This window comes from Cavia porcellus, unplaced genomic scaffold, assembly GCF_034190915.1.
Source record: "Cavia porcellus strain 051 isolate PalLab524CR breed Dunkin Hartley unplaced genomic scaffold, mCavPor4.1 scaffold_5, whole genome shotgun sequence".
In the NCBI taxonomy this organism is placed as follows: Eukaryota; Metazoa; Chordata; class Mammalia; order Rodentia; family Caviidae; genus Cavia; species Cavia porcellus.
In genome coordinates, this window is record NW_026947488.1 from 39,877,037 (window position 1) to 39,904,674 (window position 27,638).

A 27,638-nucleotide genomic window follows, 5' to 3' on the forward strand; every position below is an offset into this window, starting at 1 on the left:
TTTTTGCACAATCTCTAATATTCAGACAATTTACTAGCATTCCTTCAAGATATACAAGGTATTAAAGTTGTGCCTCTACTGTGTCACCGACCTCTATACTTCTATATAAATCAGCATAATTTTAAGCCAACCTAAAACTAAGATAAAAAAAGGAAAATAATGAAATAGTAATTACTTCAATTTTCACTTTTCTATAGGTACTATATTGCTTTGTAAATATTCTTAGACTAAATAGAGAAAACATATAAAATAAACAATACAATAAAAACAAACAAAACAATAAAACCCCAACACCGCACCTAAGGCAATTTTTAATAACATAGAATTTTTAAAAGGAAAACTTCAACGAAAGAATAAAAGCAAACAAAATCTCAGCAGTGTACTTTTAACATATTATTAAATAATATAGTATTCCACTTTAACTGAGAGGCTAGTTAGGAAGTAATATCACAATGCTTTCAACACAAAATATTGAGCAAAAATAAATCTGGAATGTATATAAAAATATTCACATAAAGAACCAGAACTGTATGCTCTAAATCATTCTCTTAACATTAAATCTGTGAGGGTCATAAATTTTATACACAAAATATGATTTTAAGAGTCAAAACTGTTAAAACAGGTATTATCCTTACCCATTTTACTCTGTTCTCATTCTCCTTCCTTTCCATCTAATTTCTACTCACCCTATTTAAGTAACTAATTTCTTCAGATTCTGGTGTACTTCCCCTGTATTTCTTTTACACAAGGTATATGCACACAAATTTATTTTTTTATATCTCCTTTCTCATATGAAAGATAGCACCATACAAGTGCTCTGTTGCATTTTATTATTTTTATTTAACACAATATTCTAAAAATCACTTTAGTTAGGTTAACAGATAACTTTCTCATTATTTTCATTAGCTACAAGGTATTCCACTGGATGAAGAAAAATATATTATAATTTATTCAACCACTATGCTATTCAAGAACATTTATTTCCAATATTTTGCAATTTTAAAGCTACAGTAATTATCTTCAAAAGTATGCATTTTAATGTATTTGAGACGTATCCTTTTGATAAGTTCTTTTGTCAGTTCAAAATAAACTTCACTTTTTGTGATTTTTATTATTGCATGTTTGCAATACATAATGATGACATTTTGTCTGATGAATTGGTAGATATGCGTAACACCCCTTAATTCTTTTTTCCATTACTTTCTTCTCTTCTGCTTCATCTCTTGATTATTTTCCCCTTTGCAAAAGATCTATTTTCTATTATTTTTACTCCTTATTTGTATTTTGAATTTCTTATATAAGAGAAACCTTGTGATCCTTAAGGTTCTGTGTGTGATTTAGTTCACTTAACATACTGGTCTCAAGGTGCATGCATTTTCCTACCAATGACTCAACATTACCCTTCCTGATGGTAATGTAGTACTATATTGTGAACAAATGCCACCTTTTCTTTATTCATTCATTTGTTGATAGATATATAGGCCAATTCCAAGATTTAGCTATTATGAGTTGTGCTACTATAAACATGGGAACCTATGTGTCAATATAATATAATGTCTCTTGCTTTTTCAGCAAGATACCTAGAAGGAAAATAGCTAGGTCTAGGTCCAATGGAATTGTATTTTTATTTTCTTAAGAAACCGCCATACTGGGGCTGGGGATTTAGCTCAGCGGCATAAGCGCCTGCCTTGCAAGCAGGCAGTCGTGAGTTCGATCCCTGGTACCGATAAAAATGAAAAAGACCAAAAAAAAAAAAAAAAAAAAAAAAGAAACCGCCATACTGATTCCCACCATGGTTGTATTAGTTTACATTCCTACTAACAATATAGAATGAGTCCAAAAAAATATTCCTCTGTATTTCTGAATGACTTGCTTCTTTATAGAATACATAGCTTTAGGATGTAACAAGTGATGGTTTTCTCCACTTTGTTTTATGGCCTGTGATTTATGAGGTGTCCCCTGCTCCAGAGGTCCCTCTGTCCATTTACCCCAGGCTGTGTATATCTTTGCTGTCACTGGTAGATAGAAAAAGCAATCAGACCTTGATTTGTGTTGGATGTAGGCAGCAGGGCAAGGGTTCAAGCTGACTCAGAAATTAATGCCATCATTTTCAGACCCAGCCAACCCTAAAAGACACATGCTGGGCCTAAAGTCTCACCACTGAGTGTGGAGCCCTGTCTTTCCTACCCTGAGATTAAATTTCTCAGATGGTCTACTTCTAAGGCTCACCCTCTGCAAGACTGTTTCCCATGCCTATCTTTCACCCAATCAGTGTGGGACGATAACACTGGAAACCTTAAAGTGAAGCTGTCATTGTTATGTGGCTCAGTCTTAAATAACCAATCCTTTCCCAAAATGGCTCCTGAACAAACAGTCTTTAGAAATATGGGGGGACATTGCATTGAATTTTTCCTCCAACTTTAGCCTGCCTTGCAGGTATCAGTTTTGGAGTAAACCTCCTCGCTTCATTATGTTTTTTTTCTCCCTAGGGGACACAGTGAGCTTCCAGAATGCTTAATTCTTTTCTCTGCATTGCTATATTTCTGCAGCTTATCTGCAGTTTCCAATTTTCCTGTCAATTCCTTTCCATTTCCTAGAGATCTGCCAGTGATTGTCTTTACACCAAGTTGTTGTTTTCCAGATGTCTGATTTCTGGTCCCAGAGGCTGCATTTTGCTGCTCATTGCTACTCAATCATTTTATTTCCTATGACAGTTTCTTAAAAATCAAACTTCTAAACCAAATGGTAAATATGTACTTTCTTAAGTATTACCAAATTCATTGGGTTGAATTCCTATCAGCAAGAGAGTGACTATTTCTCTTCATACTCATCAACAAAATTTGTCATATTTTTATATTAATTTTTGTCATTCTAAATAGTGAAAATATATGCCAGGTAAATGTTTGAATTTATACTTCTCTAGTCATTAGTGAGTCTGAGCATTTTTCCCATTTGACAGCCATTTATATTCCTTTTTGTTGAACAATGTATACCATTATAAACTTTTTGATCTTTTGCCTCTCCGTGTTTTTCCAGTTTTGGGGACTGAAACCAGAGCTTTACACATTCCAGGTATGCTCTCACAATGAGCTGCATATCAATCCTGTCTATAAACTTTTAAAGTTCTTTATGCATTAGAGATACTAGCCTTTGGCTTGCAGCATTTGATGTGAATATTTTCTTGCATTTTATCAGCTATTTTTTGACTCTGGGTGCTTTGACCATAAAAACGTTTGATGTATTAAGTAGTCAAATCAATCTTTTCACTACTGCCACTTCACTTTGAGTAATAATTACAAAGCATTTTCCTATACCAAAATTTAAAAAAAAAGAGTGCACTTATTTTTTGTCATGTTTCTGTAGTTTCATGTCTTTGCATTTAGATCCTTAATCCATTATTTTAGGGTATAAGATATAATATAATTTTTTCTGAATAAGCACCCAGTTTTCCCATAACCATTTAATAACTATTTTTACCCCAATCATTTGAAACACTATATTTAACATATATTAAATATGTATATGTATTTAAACTTATTTATGGACATTTTATCTGAGCCCATTAGTCTATTGATCTATTCAAGTTTGCATATGACAATATTTTAATCATAAGAAGCCATGTCTTATTGTAGTGTATTTTAATGCTTGATAGGACTGGTTGTCACTTATATTTTTCTATTTTTTCAGTTTTTTCCTGATACTATGTATTTGCTTTTCTGCATATACATCAGAAACAAATTATTTACTTCTTCTATAAAGTGGATTGTTGGTACTTTTGTTCATTGCATTAAATTCATACCTTAATGAACGATGAGCTATTATTTTTATAATGTTGAGTGTTTATGCAAGAACAAGAGAAGTCTTACCTTTGACAGCTCTTTTTGGCAGCATTTTAAGTTTTCCAAGTACAGTTTTGCACAAGACTCACTAAATTTTTCATTGAGGATGAGCTCATCTTGTGACAACTGGAATAGACACTGATTAAAGGCACTAAATTTCACAGTGCTTTAACATACTATATGACAGTTAAATTAACACAAATCCATTTTTACTTATATAAAAAACCAAAAAGTCAATTATATGATGTGATTATTTTGACATAAAGGTTATAAACAATGAATGAGAATTGGTTTAAGGTTCTCAGACACAATACTGAAAAATATAATATTTCTGCTTACAAACAAAGGTAAGTAGCTGGTCATGGTGGTGCACCTGTAATCTCAGCACTCATGAGGCTGAAGAAGGAAAATGACTGTGAGTTTAAGACCAGGCTGGACTACATATTGAGTTCAAAGCTAGCCTGAACTACATAGTAAGACCCTGTCTCAAAAACAAACAAACAAGGAATCAGGAAATAACAATTCAACAGCTGCAAGATGATGCAAAGAAAAACAACATAAGATTAATAGGGATAAATGAAAAAGAAGGGAACAACACAAATGTTATCAAAAGGCTATTCACAGAAGTCATAGCTGAAAATTTCCCAAACGTGAGAATGAAAACTGACATTAGTATTAGTGAAGCATATAGAATTCCAAATAGCCATAACCAAAATAAAACTACACCCAGGCATATAATAATCACCATCCCAGAAATCCAACATAAGAATAGAATACTAAAAGCTGTCAGAGAGAAAAGACAGAACATCTATAAAGGAAAGCCTATCAGAATGACAGCAGACTTCTCAACACAAACAATGAAGAGCATTTTCCTAAAGGAAAATGTTTTCCAACATAAACTGACACACCCTGCAAAACTGTCCTTCAAAATGGATGGAGAAATAAGATACTTCCATGACAAAGAACAGCTGAAGAATTTCATGAACACCAAGCCAACCCTGCAAAGAATACTGAAAGACAGTCTAGATACACATAGGAAAAAACCGCTAAGCAAGGTAGACAACTAAACAGAATGGAAAGATAAAGGTGTAACAGCATAAAGATAACATGTCAACAATAAACCAATATATAACAGTTATAACCATTAATGTAAATGGTCTCAATTCACCAATTCAATGAAACAGACTGGCAGAATGGATCAAGAAACAACATCCAACCACATGCTGTCTGCAAGAAACCCATCTAACCCAAAAGGAAATTCACAGACTGAAAGTCAAAGGATGGAAAATAATACCTCATGCAACAAGAACCAAAAAATAAAAAAATAAAAAAAATAAAAAATGGGGTAGCTATTCTGTTTGCAGATAATGTGAACTTCAAACCAAGAATGATCCTAGGAGATAAAGAAGGTTACTCCATACTTGTTAGGGGAAAACTTAAAGAGGAAGAGGTAACTATCTTAAATATATATGCATCAAATTCCAGAGCACCCAGCTATACAAAGCAAGTATTAATAGAAATGAAAAATCAAATTAGCAATAACACAAATAAACAGGAGACCTTAACACACTATTGACACCAAGGGGCAGATCAATCAGATAGAAAATCATCAAAGAAGTAAAAGAACTGAATCACACCTGTGAACAAAGGAACTTGGTAGACGTATACAGAGTTTTATCCAGCAACATCAGAATATACATTCTTCTCAGGAGCACATGGGACATTCTCTAAAACAGACCATATACTAGCCCACAGAACATATTTAAATAAATGCAAAAGAGTTGAAATCATCCCATGCATGTTTTAGGATCATAGTGCCATCAAACTAGATATTAATGATAAAAGAAACTGCAAAAACCCCACAAACACATGGATTTTGAATGATACACTCTTGAGCAATCAGTGAGTCACAGAGGAAATTAAAGAAGAAATTAAACAATACCTATAAGCACACAAAAATACAAATACAACTTACCAGAATCTGTGGGATACAATAAAAGCTATCCTCAGAGGAAAATTTATTGCACTGACTTCCCACATTAGGAAAACAGAATGAATATAAATAAACAACCTGTTGCTAAACCTCAAACATCTAGAAAAAGAAGGGCAAGTCAGGCCTAAAGCCAAAAGAAAGGAGGAAATCAGAGAAGATAAAAATCAGAGCAGAAATTAATACAACAGAGATTAAGAAAACAATCCAAAAAAATCAAAGGATCACAGAATTGGTTCTTTGAAAGAATAAATAAAATTGATAGGCCCCTAAACAACCTTATTTTAAAAAGGGAAAAAAACTCAAATTCATGCAATAATGAATGAAAAAGGTGAAATCACTATAGACTGTGTAGAAATACAAAAGATCACCAAGACCTATTTTGAAAACCTCTACTGTCATAGCGTCGATAACACAGAAGAAATGGACAGATTCCTAGAAACATACGAACTACCAAAGCTGGGTCAAGAAGATGTAAAACTGCCGAATAACCCAAATTCTATTAATGAAATTGAAAATGTAAATAAGTCTCTACCTACAAAGTAAAGCCCAGGCCAGACGCATTCACTGCGGAATTCTACAAGAAATACAAAGAAGACTTAATGCCGACACTCCTCAAATTCTTCAATGAAATTGAAAGGGAAGCAATTCTTCCTAGGTCATTCCTGGAAGCAAATATTAGTCTAGGACAAAAACCTCAGAAAGACCCAACTAAAAAAGAGAACTACAGGCCAATTTTTGAACACAGATGCAAAAATCCTCAATAAAATATTGGCAAACAGGATGCAGCAAATCATCAAGAATATTAAACACCACAACAAAGTGGGATTCATCCCAGGCAAGCAGGGATGGTTCAACATATGGGAATCAATAAATATAATCCACCGTATCAATAAGGCCAAAAGTAAGAATCACATGATCATCTTTATAGATGCAGAAAAAGCTTTTGATAAGGTCTAACACTCATTCATGCTAAGAACTTTACAGAAAATTGGAATGGATGGTCTTTACCTCAATATGATAAAGGCCATCTATGATAAACCTATAGCCAGCATTATACTAAATGGCCAAAAACTGAAGTCCTTTAACTTAAAATCATGTACAAGACAAGGATGTCCCTTATCACTACTCCTATTTAACACAGTACTGGAAATACTAGCCAGAGCAATAAAACAAGAGAGAAAAATAAAAGGGGTAACAATAGGAAAAGAGGAAGTTAAACTATCATTGTTTGTGGATGACATGATACTCTACTTGGAAGAACCCCCAAAACTCCATTGAAAGACCCCTAGATATAATAAATAAATTCAGCAATGTAGCTGGATACAAAATCAATACTCAAAAATCAATGGCATTTCTATATACTAAAAGCAAAATCACTGAGAAATAAAAGAAGCCACATCCTTCACACTAACATCCAAAAAAATGAAATATTTAGGAATTACTCTCACAAAAGCAGTGAAAGACCTATACAGGAAAAATTATAGTACACTGAAAAAACAAATTGAAGAGGATCTCAGAAAATGGAAAGACATTCCTTGCTCATGGATAGGAAGAATAAATATCATAAAAATGGCCATTCTCCCAAAACTATTATACAGATTGAATGCAATCCCAATGAAAATACTATCAACATACCTCATAGATCTAGAGAAATCAATCCTAAAACTCATCTGGAACCAGAAGAGACCTAGAATAACAAAGGCAATTCTAAGCAGCAAAGGCAAGGCAGGAGGCATCACAATCCCTGACTTGAAGTTATACTACAAAGCAAGTATAATAAAATCAACATGGTACTGGAATAAAAAGAGAATCAAAGATCAATGGAATACATTAGAAGATAAAACCACAACTAACAACACATTCAACCACCTTATCTTTGATAAAGGGGCCAAATATGTTCGCTGGAAGAACAACAGTCTCTTTAATAAAGGGTGCTGGAAAAACTGGCTCTCCATATACCAAAAACTAAAACTAGACCCATGCCTATCACCATATACTAAACTAAAATCTAAATTGATTAAAGATCTGAATATTAGAACAGAAACATTAAATCTGTTGGAAGATAAATTAGGTAAAAATCTTGAAGACACAGGGGTAGGAAGAGAATTCATGAACAGGAATCAAACCACATGGGAAATACTTCCCAGAATTGATAGCTGGGATCACATCTTATTAAAAAGTTTTTGCATGTCAAGAGAAATCTCCAGCATAGTGAAAAGAAAACCCACAAACTGGGAAAAAATCTTAGTGAACTGTCCCTCAGACAAAGGACTTCTGTCTAAAACATATAAAGAATTTTAAAAAATCAGACCCCCGATATTCAAAGATCCAATCCAAAAATGGGCATCTCAGATGAATACGCAATTCTCAGATGAAGAAATACAAATGGAAAATAAATACATGAAACAATGTTCAGCATCATTACTCATTAGAAAAATGTAAATTAAAACCACACTGAAATTGCGTCTCACTCCAGAAAGAACGGCCAGGATCAAGAAAATTACCAACAACAAATGCTGGAGAGGCTGTGAGGAAAGCAAACTCTCCTCCACTGTTGGTGGCAATGTAGACTAGTGCAGCCATTGTGGAGGTCAGTCTGGAGATTTCTCAAAAAGCTGGGATTGGAAGTCCTATTTGTTCCAGCTATTCCAATTCTAGGCATATTCCCAGAAGAACTGAAAATACCACAGTGATCTATGTGCACCTATGTTTATAGCAGCACAATTTGTAATAGCCAGATCTTAGAAATAACCTAAGTGTCCATCAACTGAGGAATGGATAGAAAAGCTGTGGTATTTTTATACAATGGAGTACTACTCAGCTATAAAGAATGATCACATTGATACATTTATAAATAAATGGACACAACTTGAGACCATACTCATAAGTGAAATAAAACAAACTCACATGTATAAATACCGTATAGTCTCCTTAGTGTAAGAAATAGTAAGAGTACATAAGAGTTTATAGTAATCATGATTCCCCATTACATTGCTCTGAAGCCTTATAATGTGTGCCTTTATTAGTTGGAATGGTTTTCTCCTCGTTTGTTTGATTTTATTATGTGTGATAGTATAAACAGCTATTTTAAAGAAGACATTAAAATAGCCAGAGCTGATTTAGTATCATCTTACTCTGAAGTCCTACTATGCTTGTGTTTTTCTCTTGCCTTTGGTTCTATCCTGTTATATCTTATTGTATATTATTATGTGTGATAGTATAAACAAATTTTCTATGGAAAATGAGATAATATAGTAGCCATTGTTCATCCTCTGCTATTTGGTTCTGAAAGCCCTGTAATGCTTTTATTCTCTTGAATGGTTTTATACTATTTTGTTATGCTTGATACTATCGTATATGAAGCTATGCTCAACTATTTCAAAGAAAGACACACTATGGTAATTACTGTTAATTATAGGTTGCCTTGTGGTAAAATGCTGTGTTACTTGCATTGTTCTGATCTGATCTGCTTTGTTATGTCCTCTTTTGTCTTAATCTCTTTAAAATAAAAATAAAAAGGAGAAAAACAAACAAAAAATGAAAGGTATTTTTAAACAAAGGAAGTTTTTTAAATGCTTTGCTTTTGAGGTTTAAGAGGAGAAAATTCAATACAGTAGAATGCAACACCAGTTATCTGTTATTTCTCTGATGAGATTTTAGTAATGGGGTAATATTAGCAAAAAGAAATTCCAGATGACAAGAGCTTGCTATTTGATATTACAATAGTAAAATTTTAAATGAAGCATTAAAAAATACTTTCTAATCTAAAGATTGCCAGATTTTAGCAACTCTAGAAAGCAAATTCTACTCCTCAAATGTGTAGCACTTATCACAAAAGGGCACTACCTTAACTGCACAAACACATTATTATGTAAAACTAAGTAGTTAAAAAGTCACACACATTTCCTTCAAATCCTTTTGCCATCTGTTGCATGTGTTTTATGCATTTAAATTATTTGGGAGATTTGCACAAGCTCCACATTTTAAAAAATGCCTTCTGTCAAGAAAGACAATTTCAGAATCCTATGATTCATAGTAATCTCTTATATAAAATCTCTAATAAACCTCAAAGGAAAAACAGGCTAAACTCTGATTTGTTCTGATGTTCACCTTTGGGTGCTGGCACTGAGGACTCCATGATCATCCAAATTTGTAAACATCTATAACTCTTAGTAGCACTTACAACTGGCACACATCTAGATTTTCTAATGACCCACAAACATTTATGTTTGTATACAGTTTATTGTAAATAATTCATCAAAAATTAGGACAGCTAGATAATACTATTTTCCTTGAGACTTTAAATTGCACTCTTATTTGCAAATGATCAAACCCTTAAAAGTATCTAACCAGTGTCTCAAAGTTCTCATCTAATATATACCTAACCTGATTTTAGGCACAACTTGAACAAGATGTTATAATTTTCCAAGCACATAGTAATTATAAAAATTAAACAAAATAAACATCATATTACCATAAACTTCAGCCACTGAAATCAGTATTTACCTAAATGGACTGAGCATAATGATTATAGTCCAAACAAAAAATACACATAAAATTCAAAATTGTAAAATTCTTAGAAAAAACTATGTAAGGAGAGGTTCATAATATTGGATTTGGCAAGGATTTCCTACATAAAATACTAAAAGAAATAAAACTAAAATAGACAAATAGGATAGTAACAAAATTAAAAACTTCTGAGCCTCAAAGTATACAATCAAAATGTAATTGTTGAAATGCTTCCAGGAAGATGGGGAAGTAGTGAGCAATAGCAAATTAGCCTCTGGGATTTGGAGTTCATATGCTGGAATACAGCAATGCAGTGAAGAGAAGAAAGAAGGTAATGGGTCTCTGGGACCCAGCAAAGATAGGAGAGGGACCTCAATGCCGAAGAGGGAGGTGGCAAACACATCCCTAAATCCCAGCTTGAGGTGTCAAGGGGTAGCTTGAACCTACCAAGGCACAGTGATTACAGTTTACTCCAGAGGTCTTCATAGAGAAACATACCAGTGGAACAGAGTGGTGAATGTCATGGGCTGCAATGGCTGGTGAGTGATTACAGTTCAGATATTACCAGCAGAGAGCAAGTAACTGATTGCCATTTTGGAATAGGGCCAGCTAAACCCAGAACTCAGAGCAGCCACCAGTCAGCTCTACTTTGGAGCTCACAGTGTCAGGGTATGATGCCATCATAGGAGACACCCATAATCAGGGACCCAAGCTCAAACCATCAAGAGGCACCCAGAGAGCTGTGAGCTGAATAACTCAAGTCACAAACCTCACAGTCAAAAACTATAACCAACTTGAAATTCAGTGGACTTGAAAGCACAGGCCTGCAGGGATTTATCCACCAGGCAGCAATACGTTCTACTATAGGACTGATGAGATCAACCAACATGGATCTGGGCCCTGTATGCCCCATTTGTCTTTCAGTGACAGCAGAGATACAACTCTGACATCTCTGAAGTACACACTATTTTTCTTCCTTTCTTGTTTTTTTTTCTTTTTCTTGATTGTTCTTCTTTTTATGTGAACACTGTTTCTAGTTATTTTGCTGTTGTTTTCTGTTCTTGTTTACATTGTTTTCTTCTGTCTTCTTCACCAGTTTCCCAAAGCTTGTGCAATCTTCCTTTGTTCTCCAATCTTGCTTCTAAACTACTTTTCTTCTTCTCTATTTTTCCTCTCATCTCTTTCAAATTTTCACCTCTGAGGTTAAACTCTATTGAGGGGATATTTGCTAAATACATTCTCTGGTCTGTTTTAGATTTTGTTATGTAGCTACAAATATTGTTCATATGGTTAAAGATGGCAAATTAATAGTTACCACAGTTTGTATAGGTATTCTAGTCTGTGCTTAATGCTATTGTAATTATTGATTATTCTACTTTATCCAAGGTGACATAGTTGTTCTAAGCAGTTGTACTTTCTTGTATGCCTTTGTACCTCACAAAACCAGATTGCTTGAGAGTCCGAAGCAATACTGCAAGCCAGTTCCAAAGAACTAGGAGATAGGTGAAATAGGCACCAATAAGTTGAAAAGATAGGTTCTTGCAACAGATTCAAAAGTCAAAAGTCAGTTACACCTAAAAGATATCTTTGAAAATTAGTCACTTCCTAAGAAGTTCTCAATAATAGCAATAAAACTACCTACCAAAAGACATTAACAAGTCAATGCAGAAGTTAAACTAGAAAGATACAAGAAAGAAAGAAAGAAAGAAAGAAAGAAAGAAAGAAAGAAAGAAAGAAAGAAAGACACAGAAAGAACATGCAACCCCAGACTTCTAGCTTACCCAAGACAAACGTAGAGATTGGTGAGGTGGAACAATTCAAAACCCACCCATCTGAACTCTTTGAAATGGTAAAAGAGAAAGTAACAAAGCAAATAAATGAGACTCTAGAAAAAAATTAAATCAGAAATAATTTCTTAGATAAAAGAGATGAAACCATAATGAAGAACACAGTTAGTGAATCTTGATTTGATACAGACAAAACAATGGAGGATCTTGGGAAGATGTAAACCATGAAAATACAACATAGGGAAAAATGATATCCATGAAGTAGATTCAAACAGATAGCCAAAAGATTAAAAATGCTATAGAAAAAATAAAGAACAGAATCAATCAATGTGAGGACAGAATATGAGCTTTAGAAAACAGGTATGCAGTTAGCAAACATCAAAAAAGATTTCTTAAAAATAGCAAGAGACCACAAAAAATCAATCCAACAGCTGGTAGACAATACATGAAAAAGCTAAAGATAGTGTAAAAGACATAAAAAAGCTGGTCATAGAAAGTAATGACAAAAAATTTCCCAAGCATGAAAAAAGAATTTGATGTACATAATTGAGGCATACAAAACTCCAAATAGCCATGAGCAAAAAAAATATGCATCCAGGCATAGAGTAGTGAAGCTTCCAGAAATTCAACAAAGAATAGAATACTCTGTTCAAAATAAGCTGTTAGAGAAAAGAAACAAATCATCTATAAAAGACAGTCCATTAAAATCACAGCAGATTTCTCAACACAAACCCTTAAGTCAAAGAGGTTAGTATAAAGTATTTCAAGCCCTTCCCAAAACTCTCCAACTAGATTGATTCATCCACAAAACTATGTTTAAAATTCACAGAGAATAAGATACTTCCAAGACAAAAAATATTTGAAGAAATTCATTACTACCAAACCAGCACTCCAAAATGTTCTGAAAGATATTCTGGAAAGATATAAGAAAGACTATAATTATAGAAACCCCAATAGAATGAATCCTTCAGGCAAAGCAGGCAATTAAACAGAGAAAAGAAAAGGAAAAAACAGAAAAATTATATGATAAGAATGACTCAATAAATATCAATTATTATCATCAATGTATATAGTTTCAATTTACCAACAACAATAAACAGTGTTGCACAACGGATGAAGAAACAAGATCTGACAATATGTTGCATACAAAAAACATGTTTAACTCAAAAAAAATTCATAGCCTGAAAGTCAAAGGATACAAAACAATACTTTATATAATAAGAACCTAAAAAATAGCAGAGGTAGCTATTCTATTTGCACATATAGTGGATTTTGAGCCAAGACTGAACAGAAAAGAAAAAGAAGGTCACTACTTACTACTTAAGAGAACAATCCAAGAGGAAGAGAGAACAATCATAAATTCATATGCACAAATACCAGCCAGTGCACCCAATGATATAAAACAAATACTAACAGACATAGAAAGTCAAATAAACAATAATCCAATTGTAATGAGACATTCTCGTTATTCCAGTGTCACAAATAGATTAACTAGACAAAAGAAAAAGAAAGAAAGTACAGAACTTGTCTTGGTTACTTTTCTCTCACTGCTGAGACAAAATACCTGATGCCCAAAATTAGGGAAGGGAAGGTTTATTTAGCTTATAGTTTTTTGAAGGTTTCAATCCATACTTAGCTGGCTCCAAGACAGGGTGGAGTGACTAAGGAGCAACCATTCATGGCTGCCACAAATGACAAAAGCAAAAGGGCAAAAGAGAGAGAAAACACGTCTTCTTCTCTCATACCACCAATCCCAGTGCTGGACAATGAACCAATCACAAAACACTAGATTTAGCCACCTCCATGACTGCATAAGGCTTGGGAGGCCACCTTGACACAATCCATAACAGAACTGAACCAACCCTCTGAACAAATACTTAGTAGACATCTACAGAGGGTTCTACCACACAACAATATATATTCTTCTCAGCTGCACATGGGATATTCTCCAAAATAGACAATATACTACTCAGAGAACATGCTTAAATAAATACAAAGGAACTGAAAGTCCTATGCATATTATCAGATCATAGTGTATTGAAATTGGAAATCAATGGCAAAAGAAATCACAAAAACTACATAAACACATGGAAATTATATAAAAACCTCCTGAATTACCAGTGAGTCACAGATTAAAGAAGATGTTAGTTTCTACAATTAAATGATTATACCAGTACAACATACTAGAACTTAAGGGATGCAATCAAAACAATCCTACAAGAGAAACTTACAGCAGTGAATTCATACATCAGAAAAATAACACCAAATTTAAATAAATAACCTAATGTTGAAACTCAGACTTGTTGAAAAACAATAGCAAGTCTAGCCCAAAGCTAATATGATGGAGGAAATCACAAAGATCAGAGCAGAAATGAATGTGATTGAAACTCAGAAAAATACAAAGAATCAATGAATCAAAAAGTTGGATCTTTGGGGCTAGGATTTAGCTCCTGCCTTGCAAGCACACAGTTGTGAGTTCAATCCCTGGTTCAAAAAAAAAAAAAGTTGGATCTTTAATTGACAAGCTGTTATCTAACTTTATCAGAAATGACAGAAAAGTCTTAAATCCATGTAATTAGGAATGAAAAAAGGTGAAACTATAACAGATCCTGCAAAAATCTAGAAGAACATAAACATCTACTTTCAGTATCTGTATTGTAATAAGATGAAAAACAGAAGAAATGGACAGCTTTTGAGATACATGTGAATACCATAGCTGAATCAAAAATATATAAAAATTCAGTAACCCAATAGAAATCAGTGAAATTGAAAACTGAATTAAAAACCTACCAACACAGAAAAGTAGAGGTACTGAAAAATTCACTGCTAAATTCTACAAGAAATTTAGGGACGACCTAATGGTACTACTATTCTAACTCTTTAATGAAATTGAAAGGGAAGTGATACTCCCAAATTCATCTCTAAAAATATCATTACCCTGAAACCAAAACCAGAGAAGGGTCTAATGAAAAAAGGAAATTATCACAGGTCAATCTCCCTAATGATCATAAGATACAAAAATTCTCACTAAGATACTGCCAACCAGAATGCAGCAAATCATTAAGACTGTACACTATGACCAAGCAAGGTCCATCCAAGTGATGCAGGAATGGTTCAACATATGCAAATAAATACATATTAAGAAACCACATTAATATAACCAAGAACAAAAACTACATGTTCAATAGATGTAGAAAAAATGTTTAACTAAAGGCCAACACCCATTCAAGATTTTTTTAAAAACCACAGAAAATTGTAATAGATGCTCTTTATCTCAGTCTGATAAAACCCGTCTATGGCAAAGCAAGAGCCAACGTCATACTAAATGGTCAAAAACTGAAAATTTTCACTCTAAAATCAGGAACAAGACAAAGATGCCCACTATTACCTCTCCCATCCAATTTAGCTCTGGAAACAATAGCCAGAGCAATTAGACAAGAGAAAGAAATAAAAGGAATAAGGATAGTAAAGGAAGAAATTGAAGTATCACTATTTGCGGATGACATGATACTCTGCATAGATCTCAAAAACCTCAACAAAAGACTCCCAGATTTAATAACAAAATTCAGTAATGTAGCAGGATACAAATTCAACACTCAAAAAACAACAGCATTCCTGTACACACATAACAACTCACCAAAAGAGAAATTATGGGGGGAAAGAACTCTTCTCCACTATTGGTGGGAATACAAACTGGTGACACCATTGTGGAAATCAGTGTAGAGATTCCTCAAAAAACAACTAGAGATTCCATTTGACCTAGCTATTCCTCTTCTTATTATCTTTCAGAAAGAATTAAAACCAAGATACCACAGGGACATATGCACACCCATGTTTACAGCAGCACACTTTGTAATGGCTAAATTGTAGGAAACATCCTAGGAGTTTATTATCAATCAAGGGGTGAACAAGAATGAAAGCAAGACACATAAATAATTCTGAAAAAGGGGGCCAGACAACTCTTGCCTCTGGTAGACATTTTTATTTACTAAGACACAGAACCAAGCAATTAGAAATAATACAAGATTCTTTGGTCTCCTGTTATCTATAGTGTATGCCCAAGTAAACAACCAGATCTCAATTATGTTGACTCTTCTCCAGAATTTAAAATGTACTAGCATGCCTACATGTTGCCAGTAGAGCACAGCTTGTCATTTTTCTCCTACATGCTTACAGAGAATATCAATTAGACCTTTATCCTCATTATGTGATCTCTAACACTAACTTGGAAACAGCACAAATGCCCATCAACAGATGAATGGACAAAGAAGATGTGGGGTTTTTTAATACACTGTGGTAATATTCTGCCATAAATTTATAAGAAAATGGAGGTACTTTGCAACCATTTTTTTTGGTCCTTTTGAGACAAAGTATTATGAGTTCAGGGTGGCCTTGAACTCACTTTGTAGCCCAGGCTGGTCTCAAACTCACAATGATCCCCCTGCCTCAACCTCCCAAGTGCTGGGATTACAAGCATGCACAGCAGTCCAGCCTTTATGACTATATTCTTAAGTGAAATAAATTAAGCACACATATTCAAATAGCATATTGTTCCTATGGTATGAGAAACTAAAAGTGTAGACAAGGACCAAAATGTACGCTAGATATTGGAAAATAGGATGAAAATGTTCACATGAGAAGGGGAACAAAGAAGAGGAGGAAGAAAGGAAGGAAGGGGAAAGAAAGATGAAAAGAGAATAATAAGAAGGGGAAGAGCGGGAGTGGGAAGAGGGGAAATGGGAGGGAAAGTGTTATGGATTAACAATTGATGGTCAACTTAATGCCAGTTGAATTAAATCACCATGGTGCTAAGCATAGATGTTCCACCTGAGGTAAGCTGCCAGCACAAATAGAGATGTGCTGAAGAAGAGCTATACATTGTTTCTCTAAGTGTTGCTTTTTGAGCTGTTGATTCCCCTGGAGGAGTTCGTCATGACTAGCTTCCCCAGTGTGAGTTTGACCATTGTCATCAGAGGAGCTCGGGACCTGGTTGGTGACAGTGACTGTGGTTCACTTTGGGGGAGCTCTGGTTCTTACATCAAGCATTGCTTCCTGGCTCCGGAAGGGAAGATATGTGACACTTAATCTCCAGGACAAACTTGTCATGCTGGCTTTCTGGCCTGTAGTCTACTGTTCTTATCATTGGAGGAGCTCAGGGCATCTGTGTCATGGAGCATGGCTTAGTGTTTTTCAGGACAGCCCTGGTCTTTGTTTTGAGCATGACTTCTCAGCTCCAGCATAGAATCTTTAACCTATCAGCACAGCTCCTTCGCCCCACTGGTATAGACTTCCTAGCTTCCACTGCTCACCTTTGGGCCTCCCAAACACAGATCCATAAAAGAGACTGGTGGGAGTCCTTTTCATGGTCTCTAGACCTCCAGCTGGATTTGTGGGAGGCATTGTCATGGGCTCTAGGTCTTCATCTGGACATTGCTGTGAGATGAATATTCTATGTCTTTTAGTGTTGTGGATAGATTTCCTGCTCTTTCTTGTGTTAAACTCTGGGTGGCCATCATAAAATAATATAAATTCCGTGTCCTGATTCTGATTGTTCTTCTCAAAACCCCTGACTACAACAGAAGGGATTGGGGAAAAAGCAAGAATCAAGATATATTATGTACAGGTACAAATTCCCTATGATAAATATTATCATTATATATATCTAAAATGTACCAATAAAATTAATTTTATAAAAGTAATTATTGGATTAAGAAAGGGCAGAACCAGCACTGCCTCCACATGCACAACAGCCGCCATCAGGGATGCTTCCTACCAGTAATCAGCTCCAGTTGGGAGAAGCAGCAGCTGGCTCTGAGAAAAGCAGAAGCCAACCCCACCTTCATGTACACACTGGCTGCTATCAGGGAGTTTCCTGCAGGTAGCCACTTCAGTCTGGGGAAAGGAACAACCAGCCCCCACACCAGTACAGCTACTGGTCACCACTGGGTACCCATAGCTAGCACTGGCTAGGAGAACCAGGCAGTCATGCCTCAGAGAAAATCATAGCCAACATTGGAACAGCCTGGGGCACCATAACCTACTTCTCTGAAGAACCCATGAAAATAGTAAGACAAACAATCACAAGGCAATCTCTGCCCTGTAACTCATGCAGAGCAAGTCCAGGAGATGTAAATATGGAAGAGATTGAAAGTCGGCTACCTGAAGTTTCTGAAGTGGTGGCAAATGAAGTAAAGAAACAACTTCATGAGGCTATGAAAGAAATTAGGTCAGAACTACTATCTCAGGTAAAAGAAGAAATGAAAAACATAATAGAAGAACTGCTGAGCATATCTAAAAAAGATATAGATTAAAAAATAGAAGAACATAGGAAAATGAGGGAAAGCTTGAATGAACAATATAAGAAAGATTCACAGTGCATGCAACAGTTTCAAAGAGATATCCAGGAAATTAAAAACTCCATTGAAACCTGGCAAAACCACTTGAAAGAACCTGAAAATAAACTTTTAGACCTTGAATACACATTTTCATCTAGTGACTGCAAAAGAAAAGATCTCTTAAAACAAGGAACTAGAAAATAACAATTCAACAGCTTCAAGACAATGCAAAGAAAAGTAATTTAAGAGATAGGTGTCAGCAAAAAAGCAACGGTCAACATAAATGAAATAAAAAGACTTTGTAGAAGGAATAGCGGAAAACTTCCCAATCATGGGAAAAGGACCTGAGATACAGATAAGTGAGGCATATAGAACTCCAGCTAGCCATAACCAAAATAAATCTACACACAGACATATAATAATAGAGATCCTGGAAATTCAGCACAAGAATAAAATATTAAAATCTGTTAGAAAAACAAATAGATAACCTATAAAGGAAAATCCATCAGAATCATGAGAGATTTCTCAACATAAGCCATCAAGTCAAGAAGAGGTTGGAGTAAAATATTTCAAGTCATGAAGGAAAACCACTTCCAAACCAGATTGATATACCTGAAAATCTATCTTTCAAAATTAATGAAGAGGAGGACAGGCTGAGTTCATAGCAAGTAAGGTACATAAAGCAAGTAAATACTTGTATTTTTTCATTGATTATGCAGGCCTGAGGCCAGCATTCTGAGCATCTCTTGGGAGGAGGTTTTAATTGGCTTTGTTCTGTCTTGTTTTGTTGGATTTTACTATCTTAAAAAAAAAGAATAGAGAAACAAGATACTTCCATAACATCAGCTGAAGGAATGCATGACCACCAAACCAATCCTACAAAGAATACTGAAGGAGGATTGTGAGGGAGGAAAACAAGAAGTCACCAAGAAGCAAGCCCTCCTTGAGAATCAGCACCATGTGCAGGCTACTGGGGGGAGGGCCAGATGCCAGCCCCTTACAGTGCATGGACTAGGAACCAAAAAGAGCCAACCCCCCTCACCTTAATGGACTGGCTGATCTGGAGAAACACAGGTTGTGATGATGGCTACTGAGATAGAATACAACTTAATGCTTGTAGTGTTTAAGTGTTTCACTGATTTGCAGATCTAAAGCTGATGGTCTGATCATCTATTCAGAGGATGGCAATATATAGTGTAGCATCTATGGGGTATCTCTTTCTGATACAGATTATATATTCCTTTCATCCCCGCTCCAGGCTTCATGTAATATGGATGTGGCTGAAGCATTTGTGATTGGTTTGTTGTCTAGTGCTGGGATTGGCAATATTAGTGTTCGACCCACCTAGAGGTGGAGCAATGATATAGAGTAATGGTGAGAAGAAGTGTGACTCGCTCTTTTTTGCTTTCACTTTTGCTGTTTGCAGCAGCCATGAATGGCTGCCCTGTGACACCACCTTGCCTTGGAGCGAACTGAGAATGGACTGAAACCTCCAACAAGTATAAGAAATAAATCTTTCCTTCCCTTAACTTTGGGCATCAGATATTTTGTCTCAAAAATGAGTAAAAGTAACTAAGACACCTCCTGAGGATGGTGGCCATTGTTGATTCCCTTATCATCTTGTTTTGAAATCCTATATCATTTTCATTATTTTGTTGGGTTGGGTTTTGTTTCATTTGATTTTATTGTATCTAATGGCAGCTATTTCAAAGATAATAAGATATATTATGGCAGCCATTTTGGATTTACTATAATCTTTTTTTGGGGGGGGGGACCAGGGATTGAACTCATGACCTCACGTTTGCCAGGCAGGCGCTTATGCCACTGAGCTAAATCCCCAGTCCCAGATTTACTATAATCTTATTTTGCATTCATTGTTTTATTTTTACTGGTTCTATTCTGTTCTGTTTCGATTTTTAATATGTCTGAATGTATCTGCAGCTATTTAGAAGACAGCAGGAGGCATTATAGTAACTATTGCTGATTTCCTATTGTTTTGAAGTGCTTTGTCACTCACACTGGTTTGTTTTGATTGTCTTTGTTCTGGTTGGTTCTGTTTGGTTCTATTTTCTTTAAAATAAAAAAGAATACTAAAGGAAATTTAGAGAGAGACAAAAAATAATCACAGTTCCAGGAACAGGGGCGGAGGGGGACTACTAAGCAGAGTAAGCAATTGAATGGACAGGAAAAGTAGGGAGCCAACCATAGGAAAATAGCAAGGTAAAGTTGAACCAGTGCATGTTGGCTATAACCATTAATGTAGATGGACTCAATTCACCAATAAAAAGAAATACAGGAAAAATTGATCAGGAGACAGGATCTACCAATATGCTTTATACAAGAAACACATTCAACACAAAAGGAAATTCATGGACTGAGAGTCAAAGGAGAGAAAATAATGTTCCATGTGACAGTGAACCAGAAAAAAAGCAAAGTTGCCTGCCCATCAACCACAGACTGGATAAGCAAGATATGGCATTTTTATACAATGGAAAGCTACTCAACTGTAACGAAAGATAACCTTGAGGCTCTGGTAGGTAAATGAATGCAACTTGATATCATGTTCATGGGTAAAATGGTTCAGAATCACCTGGGTGAACATTGTGTTGACTCCCTAGTTTAAAAAAACTGAAGGAGCTAGTGGGATACAAAATGCACGATAGATATTATAAAAGTGAAAGGGGAAGAAACATCTAAAAAGGAAAGGCAGTAGTCATTGTTAATTTACTATTATCTTGTTTTGAAGCCCTACATTATTTTCATTGTTATGTTTTGTTTGGTTTTATTCTGTTTTTTTTTTTTTTTTGCTTGGTTTTATTATATGTGATGGTATGGGCAGCTATTTCAAAGACAGCAAAATATATTATGGTAGTCATTGTTGACTTCCTATTATCTTTTTTCAAAGCCCTATATTGCTTCATTATTTTGTTTTGATTGATTTTATTCTATTTTTTTTTGTTTGATTTTATTATGTCTGATGGTATGGGCTGCTATTTTGAAGACAACAAGTGGCATTATAGTAGCTATTATTGATTTCCTATTATCTTGCTTTGACGTCCTATATCATATTCACTGTTTTGTCTTGATTGACTTTATACTGTTTTGTTTGGTTTTATTGTCTTCAGAATAAAAAAAGAGGGAATAACAACTGGAATGGGAGAAATATCCACAAATCATATATTTGATAAAAGATTAAACATCAAGAAAGAAAGAATTCTTACAACTAACCTACAAGAATAACAAATAGAAAGTTTAAAAAAATGGGCAAATAGACATCTCTCCAAATGTTTATAAATGGCCAACAAGTTACATGCTAGTATGAAAATTTTCCTATACGTCATATCCCTCAATAACTTCAGAATTTTTTAGTCATCACAGAATATTTATTTGAAAAACATTTTCCTTTCTACAAGATATTAGGCTTCAAGGGACAAACAATAACAACTGTATCTTCCTATTCATTTATGATAGAGCACTCAGTATCCATATATTATTTAGTAATAAACCAAAATGAAAATAATTATATGACTTGAACTGTAAATCATACTACGTTAATTCCATCAAGGCCTATGTGAACATAAGAACAGAGTTATGTATTTCTTTAAAATATAAGTTAATTCCTTTCCAAAAATTATGATGATCCAGTTGGAGATATAGTTAAGTGGTAAAGCATATACTTGGCATACACAAGATCCTGGGTTTAATACCCAGAGTCAATATGGTAACTACTTTTAGGTCGGAATTATCTGGTGGTGAAACACTATTCTGCTTAAATGGTTATGTTTTGATCTGCGCTGTTTTGCTGTTATGCCCTCTTTTTTCTCAATCTCCACTCCATTATTTACTTTTTTATTTTTATCCATTTAATTAAAGGGAAAAAAATAGCAGGATATAATATAGTAACCCACTTTGACTATTATCTTGATTTGAAGCCCTGTATTACTCTCACCATCTTGTTTTTGACTGATGTTCCCCTATTCTGTTTTGCTGGATAGTATCAGGTTCGAAAGTTTAGGCATCAGCTGAGAAGATAATGAGATTCATTATAACGCCCATTCTCGTTGACTTTTATCTACTTTTGAAGACCTACAATGTCTCCAATGTGTTGGTTTTGTCGGTTTTGTTCTTTACTATTTTGTTCAATTGTATTATAATGAATGATATAGGCAATTCTATTAGAGATAGCGGGAGGCATCATGGTAACCATTGATGATCACCTTGTATTATGTTTTTATATTATCTATTATGTCCACCCTTTTGACTTGACCGTTTCTGTCCTGTTATGTCTCATTTGGTTTTACTCTCTTCCAAAAAAGCAATAAGAACCATGGGAGCAATGAAACCCAAAATGTGTAATAGTCATTGTACAAAAGAGAGGAAAAGAAAGTGCTCTAAACTATATAACTGCATGTATATTTAAGTGTATAAGATAGAAAATGATATCACAGAGTTTTATTGGATCATTGAACAGAACCGTTTGCAGTATCATTGTTGGAATGTCCACTCTACAAGCTTTAATTTTGTGACTTGAACAATTATTTTTAAGATGGCAATATGTAATCCATTAACTAGTGATTTCCTACTGTTCATTGTTTTCTTCTGTAAATCTGTATAACTTGTACCCTTTCACTTTTTTTTTCTTTTCTCCTTAAATAAATAAAAAAAAATACCCAGTATCACACCAAAAAAATTATGGAGAGCCAGGCATGATGATTCACATTTGTAATCCCAACATTCAGTAGGCTGAGGCAGGAGGATTACTGTAAGTTTGCAGCCAGCCTGGTCTACAAAATGAAGTCTAGGTAACCCTGAACTGCATAATGAAACCCTGTGTCAAAAAGACAAAAAATTATAGTACCAATCACATAAGATATTAGAGGTGAGACCTCAAGGTCTTAGTAAGAACTACCTTAGTAGAAATGACCTTCAGAGTTAGAAAGGTAGAACAATATGGTCTAAATAAATTAGTATTTCCAATTTGTCCACTAATAACAGAGATTTTCATTCATCAATCAATGTATCCACTCACTTATTCATTAAAGTACTGAGTAGCTGCTGTGTATTAGGCATTAAGATAAATGTAAACAAATCCTGTTTCTGCTATCCAGGGCATTATTATGTCTGTCTCTAAAACACATCTGACTATTAAGAAAGACAATGGAGAAAAATCTTAATTATGTAATTTTCCAAAGATGTATAATTAGCAAGTCAGTCAAAATGAAAGGTGGCATTCTTGAAAGAATTTAAATCTATTATACCTTGCTCTAGTCTCATAGGTGAATAAGTAACCTCACTTGCTGTTGTGGTTTGTATTCTTGTGGCCTTGCGCCAAGCCTCATGTAATCATAGACACAACCAAATCTAACATTTGTGATTGGTTCATTGTCTAGTGCTTGGATTGATGGTGTTTCACCAGCCCAGGGGTGGAGCCAGGATATAATGCAACAGTGGGAAGAAAGTGTGGCTTTCTCTCTTACCAGTTCACACCTTGCTGTTTGTGATGGCCATGAACAGCTGCCCCCACCAGCCAGCCTGCCTTGGAACCAGCTGAGCATGGACTGAAACCTCCAAGAACTATGAGAAATAAACTTTTCCTCCCAATTTTGGGCATCAGTATTTTGTCTCAACAGAGAGAAAAGTAACCAAAACACTTGCATTTTCCTGTTTTCTTTTATTAGGCTCATCCTGAGAGTCAATTACCCTAATTTCATATAAGTATTCATTTGTTTCATGAACTGGGACATAAAGGAACATAAATTAATATAAGTTAAACAGAATTGGAAATCATTTGAAATTCTGTGTCTTAACAACCTTAGCAGTAAACTCCTGTTAATGTGCAAAATATTGTATCTGTAGAACTCAGACTTCAGTCCCTCAGGATAGAGAACCATCTGTTCATGATGACCCTTACAAAGATTTACATCAACTATTGCAAAGTAGTTGCATTTATCCCAGTCAGAAATTGTGTCTCTGACACTATTTCTCAGTAGTTGGCACTTAACAACTCCAGCAATCATATAATATATAAGGTTTAAAAGAAAAAAATGCTTTCAGAAAAGCAGAAATTATAGAAAAGTTAACTTCAATTTGGTTGGAAATCACATGATGACTCATACCGAAAGCAACCTGAAATATAAAGAATAGGACAGGTAAAAGGAATAGGAAGTACAACTTAAAAATTTTTATGAAGTAAATATTTTAAATGAGTATATTATAAATTAATTCGCCACTGATGGTAAAAATTGAAAGAGGACTAGGATGGTACTAATAGGTTACATATGCAGAAAATGTCACTTTCATTATTACAAGAATCAATTTTTGTTTTAGGTTATAAAGCTGGCAACCTGGAAGAAATACAGATAACAGTGGGTTAGATATTCTAGCTATACTAAAAATAAAAGGGTCAGTGATTTCTGACCAACACTGCAAGTAAAACCTACCCTTGAAAGACAAAATGAAAAAAATAAAGAGAGTAACACATTTCTTAAAATACTATCTCTTTATTTGGGACTAGGAACCATAATAAAAGAGTTGTAATAAACACCTCACATCTATACTGTTTTTCAAGAAAATTGAGAGGATATTAATTTCTTAAATATTTTTAAAAACAAAATGATTAACTATGATCTTGGCATAGGAATTCTAAATTTGAAGCTAATACTTATAATTAAAATGTTACACTATTACAATGATAGAGAACTTTTAGAGGCTACATATTAGTAACAGAAACTGTTTTCAGAAGAGTCTGATGCATTTAAAAAGTTTCAAAAGTTTAATCATGGCAGAGTAAATATCAATAAAATGTGAAACTGATTACTAAAGAGGCCATAGAACTTCCTAGCCTAAGATTACCAGAATCAGGAACACATTTATCCTAACTTGTTTAAATGAAGCATGATTAAAATCTTATAGTTGAATTAGGTAAAAGCCAATAATTCTTTTTCATCATCTTTTATTGTGGATTCCCTGATCAAAGAATACAAAAAGACAAGCATGAAAAGTTTTTAGTATAATGTTCCTTATACTACAGATAATAAAAATGTAAAATAGCATACTGATGGCAAAGTACTGATAACAATATATAACTGTAAAGATAAAGTTAAATACAGATGAAAATATAAAACATAAATAGCAGAAACATTAGAAGAAACATTAGAAGAAACAGTTCATTTTTTGTTTTGTTTTGCTTTTTATTTGAGATAATAGAGCCTTGTTCTGTTGCATGAGCTGGTCTCAAACTACTTAAAAGATTCTGCTGTTCCCAAATAGTGAGATTACAGACACAGGACTCTGCAAGCAACTTAGAAGAAACTATAAAGGCATTTGAATCTTTTAGGCCAATTATCTTTCTTCAGACAGAATGTTATTAAAAATATGCTTATGATTATACTCTATATATTTTCTAATATCATTTCCAATATATCTGTATACATATGGGTATGTATATATATATATATTTTTTTTTTAAGGAATACAGGATGTGTGTGCATCTGTGCACGTGTGCATGCACCCATGCATATGTGTAAAGGAATGACTATCACTAGGACTTTCGAGTCAGAACAATGTACTTTTATTCTAGCCTAAATTAGGAGATTCCAACACTTACTTAAAGTGTCAAAACTTCCATGAAGCTGTTTTCTTTTCACCCATAGGGAGATGTAAAGAAGAAAAGCTTTTATTTCTTATCCTTAAGGAGCTCACACTGTAGCAGGACAGTGTCATGTAAACAACTAACAATAACACTCAAGATAAATACTAAAATAGAGATTTGTAGACAGTATTTCCAAAGATCTCACTGAAAGAAGTTATTACATAGTCTTATGGACCAAGAGAAGATGGACAGGTATACAATCAAACTCATGTGAGACCAGAATCTCCTAAGAAAATCAGCAGAGCTTACAGATAAAATTCAAAAAGTACTACTAAATTATATACTGAATCTACTCTGACAGGTTCCATTTTCAGTGTGTATGGAATTTCAATTTCTTGAATTTTCATCATATAAAAAGTTCTCAGGCTACAACAAAAGCTGGCCAGAACACTCATCAGGCATAATGAGAACACATTGCAACTCAATAATGATGACACCGGTCTAAAATTAGATACAACCAAGTCATCAGCACCATGAGAAACGAAAAAGAGCCATTTATCGTTAAAAGCCTTTTAAATATTTAGTAGATCTAACACTATTAAGAAATAAGCAAACACTAGTTCAAAGTTTTGGGAAACAGACCTGTTCTTTCCTTCCTATACTTACGCATTTAAAATATTTTTATCTCACTTTAAAGTTCTACACAGAAGAGCTGACAAATCATTCCTCCAAACTGGCAAATTAGAATTAAGAACAAAAGTCAGCTGGAAAAAAATAGTGAAAAGATTGCTTCTTCATTTTTGACACTACATAAATACATCATTAAAATATTCACTTCTCTGTTACATAACCCAGACTTATGAAAAAATAACCCACATTAGAATTAAAATTATGGGGACTATTTTAAATGGCATAGTGAAATTCTATCAAAGACCTATTGTTTCTCACTTTAAAACATTTATTATACCTTTGGTCTCTCCCTGTCTTTGTCTCTTTGTCTCTCTGTCTGTCTGTCTGCCTCTCTGTGTACATGTGTTTCTGTCTCTCTGACTCTCTCTCTATGTATGTGTGTGTGTGTGTGTGTGTGTATCTGAAAAAATCCTTAATTATAAGTATCCTCAGTTTTATACATTCAGAAACCATTTGTTGAGGCTCTTATGTTGTTTCCTTTGATCAATATAATAACGTTAATATACCATATGTTCTCATTAATAGCTACATATTATATCTGACAAAAATCTTAGTGTGCTCTTGGAACTGACCAGCCACCCACCCTACAGTGTTACCAGAATGACAGAACAGCTAAAACACTAAGCATCTTCCCATCTCAAAATTCCCAAATAACCTTTTCTTTCCCTTTTTATTTATATAAGGAATACAGTTATCTTTGTTCAGCTGTGCTAAAGTATCTAGGATCACCAGCAAAGCACTAGGAAGGTTTCCTGTTCTGTCTGAAGACTATACTCTTCTCATTTCTCACTTGACTATTTTTCTTTCTAGTAATCACACTTTACCTCTAATGAAAGATTTGTTAAATTCATCAATTTCATCTTGCTATTTCTAGAATTTTTTCTCAAGCATTTG

General features: G+C 34.4%; 1 protein-coding gene and 1 pseudogene across 6 annotated transcripts in view; both read right to left on the reverse strand.

Annotated features, from left to right (window-relative positions):
* LOC134475916 (small ribosomal subunit protein uS10-like) overlaps window positions 1–4,202 on the reverse strand; it is a 23,517-nt pseudogene extending 19,315 nt beyond the window's left edge.
* Macrod2 (mono-ADP ribosylhydrolase 2) overlaps window positions 1–27,638 on the reverse strand; it is a 1,970,011-nt gene that overhangs the window by 1,801,589 nt on the left and 140,784 nt on the right. The window contains exon 4 of one of the 6 annotated variants that reach the window (XM_023560149.2): window positions 1–27,638. This exon is cut by the window's right edge and continues 10,277 nt beyond it. The exons of the other annotated variants lie outside the window; for them this stretch is intronic. The gene's annotated coding sequence lies outside the window, so the exon portion shown is untranslated. 6 annotated transcript variants of the gene reach the window in all.